This window comes from Helianthus annuus, chromosome 16 (assembly GCF_002127325.2).
Source record: "Helianthus annuus cultivar XRQ/B chromosome 16, HanXRQr2.0-SUNRISE, whole genome shotgun sequence".
Classification (NCBI taxonomy): Eukaryota; Viridiplantae; Streptophyta; class Magnoliopsida; order Asterales; family Asteraceae; genus Helianthus; species Helianthus annuus.
This window is the reverse complement of record NC_035448.2, coordinates 106,307,098-106,313,187: the sequence shown is the minus strand read 5'-3', so window position 1 is coordinate 106,313,187 and position 6,090 is coordinate 106,307,098. Positions and strand designations below refer to the sequence as shown.

Sequence of the window (6,090 nt, the reverse complement as noted above, 5' to 3'; positions counted from 1 at the left end):
AATGGCCACGACCTAAGCACGGGGTGTAGGCATACACCTGACAGTTGCATATGTAAAAACTGGTAATCCACTTAAAGGAATCAACCTTGTGGGCATTATACCTGTGGCGTGTCAATTAATTTTACCGGCTCTTCTAACCGGTACTAATGGACGACAAATAAGTAAAACTGTATACAAGATTATTTTTAAATAATTGTCCCAAGTTATAAAAGATTTTGTGCCTTGTGCATCCAAACTAATTTTCTTGAACTCTTTTCAAAATGAGTCAGTTAAATTGTATTTACCAGTGTAAACTGACGTATTTTCCAAAAAGACTAAGTGCAGGTATTAGACGAAATAGGCTGGCTACTCCTGGCATCATTACTCAAGTCTTGCAAGCTTTAGATGTTAAAGTCTGTTGAACAAATATCGTTTTATCTTTCGATCCGCCTGTGGATCCATTACAGTCCGTTGTGATACTTTGATATTACTAATTATTCGGTTTGTAATGTGATTCATCTTTTGCTTCCGCTGTGCATTTAAATTGTGTTGTTTGACTATGATGATATCAACTACGTCACGATACTCCCCACCGGGCCCACCGGTAATACGTGGAAATATCGGGGTGTGACAGACCTCGATTCTGACTCCTTCAACCTTATTGACTCCATGATTTACTTCTTCCTCCATGAACCTAAAACAAATATTTAAATCGGTTACACTTTAATCTTTTCAACACGATATAATAATCATTTGGCTTATTTTTGTGTAACCTTCTAATATTATCAAAAATTTGAGTTGAATTATGGGTATTATATGAATCCAAATGAAGGAGAATTGGTTCTGATTTATCTGAGTAGAATCAGCAATCGTATTCTTACATTTCTCGTCAAGTGCATCAAGTTCCAAAAGTAACTGAAACTCTACTTTTTCTAGTTGAACCTTGATAAGATCAGATATATACTTCAGGTCTTTAGAAATCTTATCCGCCAAGTAGTTCTTCCTTTTTCTTTCCGTATCATGGTCAACCTGTAAGTAGGGGGAAATCAATTAAAAAGATCACAAAAGTCGTAATACTAATAAACATAATAAAATACGGCACACATTTTCACTAACCATCCAGTTCTGGTGGAACTTTTCAATCGCTTCTTTACTGATCTCATAAACGTTCAGGCCTTCTATAAAACGTCTGTCAGCTTCATACAATATAATTGTAAAAATAGGACACAACCCCCTAAGTTCTTCTCTACCCCTTTCCCTTTAACAAAAGTTTGAATGTCGTGTTTTAGACCATTCATAGCAACACTTGCCCACGGCAGGTCATGAAGACTATTAACATTCTTCACGTACCCCAAAAATTTCTTTCCTAATTTACCCGCTGGTGCAGGATAAACAATATAATGAAATGCTATTAACGCAAAAGTTTGCTTAATAGCATTGTCTTCAACAGCATTCTTGAGTTCTTCCCCAACCTTCTTAATATCAATATATTTGTACTTGAGTTCATCCTTTTTTTCCGAAGTGCAAAAATATTGATATTAAGAAGGTTGAGGAAGAACTCAAGAATGGTGTTGAAGACAATGCTATTAAGCAAACTTTTACATTAATAACATTGCATTATATTGTTTGGCATACCCCGGCGGGTAAATTAGGAAAGAAATTTTTGGGGTACGTGAAGAATGTTAATAGTCTTCATGACCAGCCGTGGGTAAGTGTTGCTATGAATGGTCTAAAGCACGACATTCAAACATTTGCTAAAGGGAAATGGGTAGAGAAGAACTTAGGGGGTTGTGTCCTATTTTTACAATTATATTGTATGAAGAAGACAGACTTTATGGAAGGGTCGAACGTTTCTGAGATTAGTAAAGAAGCAATTGAAAAGTTCCACCAGAACTGGATTGGTTAGTGAAAATGTGTGCCGTATTTTATTATGGTTATTAGTATTATGACTTTTTTGATCTTTTTAACTGATTCCCCCTACTTACAGGTTGACCATGCTACAGAAAGAAAAAGGAAGAACTACTTAGCGGATAAGATTTGTAAAGCCCTGAAGTATATATCTGATCTTATCAAGGTTTAACCAGAAAAAGTAGAGCTGCAGTTACTTTTGGAACTTGATGCACTTAACGAGAAATGTAAGAATACGATTGCTGATTCTACTCGGAATGTTGGGGCAGCTTCTACTAGTGGAGCGAGTAGAAGTGACCTATCTAGGTTAGTCTTGCTTTTTCTTTTATTTTGTGAGAGTGCATGACTTTCTCTGACAGTTTTAACTGAACATAATTGGTCTCTCATATCTTTTTTGCAGTGATGATCATATTTCTGATAGTGATATTAAGAAGCTCAATCCTGGAAAGTGGTTGAACGATAACCTTATAAACTTTTACATTCAGTATGTTTTTAATTGTTTTTTCTTTTAGCTTCGGTATGTGTTTAATTGATTTTGATGAACTTTTACCTTAGTATGTGTTTTGGCCAGATATTTAGAGTAGAATGCATCTCCAACAAATGGAGCAATAAGTGATTATCACTTCTTCAACACATTTTTTACACGAAGTTAAAAGATGTTCTATCACCCAAGGTTTTATCTATATTTTTAATAATTCTTAAATATAAACAGTTATGGTTTTCTTGGTTAAAACTTGAATAGAGAATTGCTAAAAATTCGTTCGACAACTTTAGAAGGTGGTGACATAGAGACGATATTTTTCAGAAAGAATATATTGTTATCCCAATTCATGAAAAGTAAGTTTTTCTAAGATATTTACATTCAAAAACAATTTGTTTTAAATCAGATATATTGATTCAGCTTATTTTCTTTTATCCAGTTCCCATTGGAGTGTGGTTATGGTTTGTGATGTGCACAAAATGCAACATATAAATTACATCAATTGTGGCCTAAAACTAACCCTTTTTTAGTACTAATGTTGGAAAAAGTGTGCTTTTGTCTTCCTTTTGTATTTTCAGGATTAAATGAGCTCAAATGAACAAAAAAAGCAAAAATACAGCTAAATCTAACATAAATATAAGAAATGGAACAAACGTGGCATGCCCGACCTCCCGACAGCATCTTCCCAAAGCAAAACAAGAAGACAGAAGACTGAACACGCCCCGTGCTCCGTGAGCACGGGGGCGTGCTCAAGTGTCAGCAGAAAAGACAGAGTGATAGAAGCTTCTACTGCCCACCACGGGGCCGTGCTCAGCGGACACGGGAGCGTGGTCAGCTGTTGCAGACGCATTTAATGAAATTGCGAATTGCAATTAATGAAGAGAGAGAGTCGGATGGACACGGGGCCGTGCCCAATGGACACGAGGCCGTGCCCAGGCTTCTGTTCAGCCTATAAATAGGAGTGCTTGGAGCTCTTGCAACTCATCCTTTGGCACACCACCTCTCTCACACTTCACCCACCACCCACCACCATCACAACACCATCATCCACCACCATCATCCATTGTCCATCATAGAGTGTGTGAGTCGTCTCGGGATCCAAGATTGATCGTATGAGTTCTTGACAATCAAAGGCCATGTTTGCCTAAGTCTCTTACATCACTTGGTGAAGACAAGTGTTTAGTGTAATACTTTTTATTTTTAATCTTTTGCACTTTTTAATTGGTTTTGTATTAATGACTTTAAATACTAGTTTCTTATGTTGAAGGTGATTCTTCCTTATTGTTTGTTCGTGGTGTCTTGGCATTATTTTACTGTCTATATAAAATAAAACATTTTCACCATTCATATCTCCACGGTCTATATGGAGGTATGTTGGCTACCTGGTCGGGGGTTAAGGGAACGGTTTGGTAAGAGTCTTGTCATTGCTCAGCGTATAGATCTTGCAAAGGACCTGGGTCAAATTTAGTAGGACGTCCTTCAATACCAAATGGTATTGGATGACGGGGGTTCAAACTCTTTGATCCCCTCATAAGTTAAACTACTATTAAAACTTTAACCTGGCTACTTAGGACTGTATCCCTGCTGACTCAGACTACTTAGCCGAGGGTAACGTCACCTTCAAAAGAGAGGCCTACCACATTATGCATTAATAACTTAATTAATTATCTTTCAATAATATGACCCTTTAGGATTGTATCCTTGCTGACTCAAACTACTGGGTTGAGGGTAACGTCATCTTCAAAAGAGGGGCCTACTACAATAACTAAGATAATCTCTTAAACAAGTGCAAAAGTGCGAAAATAATCAAAGGTTACACTACACACGAGTCGGATCCAAGTGATTCATCTTGTCTATCTGTTTTTACTTTTATTTTCTGTTTCAGCATTTTAGTTAGTTTTATTTTTGTAGTTTAAAAATCTTTTTCTAACATTTTGAGTTGATTAGACGTTGAGGATAAACTGGCACTAAAAGCTCTTGTGTCCTTGGACGACCTCGGTATCTTACCAACACTATACTACGTCCACGATGGGTTTGCCCATATATGTGTTTAGTGTTAGTGAATATTGTGTTTATAAATTTAAAACTTGGCTAAAAAGTGTAAAAAGGGCTTAAAATATACACCTAAATTATATTACACCTAACGCACATCAAGTTTTTTGGCGCCGCTGCCGGGGACACAAGGATTTTAAGAAAGTTAGGAATCAGCGGCCTAATCATTTTTTCTATTTTATTTTTATTTTTTTTAGGATTTTCTTAATTTTTCAGCTTCTGCAGAGCTCAGCACGGGCCGTGCCTGGTCGGACACGGGCCGTGCCCAGCAGTGTCACTGGCAGTTTTTATTTTCCGAGTTACAGAGAGCTGAGCACGGGGCCGTGTCGGTGCAACACGGGGCCGTGTCCAACTTTCCAGTAACAGGGATCCGGAAAACAATCGCTGTATCTCCGACCACGGGCCGTGTTCACTGAGCACGGGCCGTGGTGAACTTCCTGACCAACATCCTTTTCTGTTTTTATTGTAGGACTTGGAACCGGACACCACATCTGAACCTTCTACGTAGTGTATGAGCTCCAGTTCTAGTAGAGACATAAAAGAACCTCTAGAAGAACCCGAACGCTTTCTCAGAAAAAGACTTAAAGCTAAAAACCAAGAGAAGGTTTCGGGGGACCCACTTCCAATGGCGGACCAACATACCCTCATGGATTACCTATGACCCACCGTGGGTAATCTCAGCATCGCTATCAATGCACCGAATGTTGAAGCTAACAAATTCGAACTTCGGCCACATTTGATACAAATGCTTCAAAACTCCGCAACCTTCCATGGGCTTGCGGACGAGGTCCCCATCTACATATTACTAATTTCTTAGAAATATGTGATACCTTTCGGATCAATGGAGCATCAAATGACGCCATCCGCCTTCGAATATTTCCATTTTCACTAAAAGACCGAGCAAAAGCTTGGCTCAACGCCCTCCCAGTTGGTTCGGTAAACACCTGGGATGAACTAGCCCAAAAATTTCTATATAAGTATTTCCCTCCTGCTAAAACTACTAAATTAATGACTGAAATTAATACATATTCACAAGAGGATGGGGAATCCTTATATGAAACTTGGGAAAGGTTCAAGGAGCTATTGCGAAAGTGTCCTCATCACGGTCTTGCGGTATGGCAACAAGTATCCACTTTCTACAATGGGTTGTTGCCACACACAAGACAAACACTTGACTCTAGCTCCGGGGGACTTTTAGGTAATCGCCGCCCACATGAAATATACAATCAAATTGAGGAAATTGCTCAAACCAATTGTATGAAAGAAACAGATGATAAACCAGAGTCGGTAAACTACATTGATAATAGACCTAGGCTGTCGGGTCCTCCAACGGGTACCTACAACCAAGGATGGCGTAACCACCCTAACCTTGGTTGGAGAGAACCCGACAATAGTAGTAACCAACAAAGCCTAAACCAACGAACAAACTTTCAACAACCAAGAAATGAGTCACAAAATTTCCCTCAACAACAAGGTGGACGAGAAAGGCTTGAAGATACTGTATCTCGCCTCATCTCCGACACTGAAAAGAAAAACTCGGATCGATTTCAACAATTGGAATCGAATTTTAGAAATCAACAAGCTAGTATACAAAACATTGAAAAACAAATAAATCAATTAGCTCCAAATTTCTCCGAGAGACCACAAGGCGCATTACCAAGTAATACCGA

At 38.4% G+C, this 6,090-nt stretch overlaps 1 non-coding gene across 1 annotated transcript; it reads right to left on the bottom strand.

Moving 5' to 3' along the window:
• Positions 1-5,422: 5,422 nt before the first annotated feature.
• Positions 5,423-5,529, bottom strand: LOC118488501. Its single transcript, XR_004885041.1, has one exon. It is a non-coding gene; the product is annotated as a small nucleolar RNA R71 (small nucleolar RNA).
• Between the last annotated feature and the right edge of the window lie 561 nt (positions 5,530-6,090).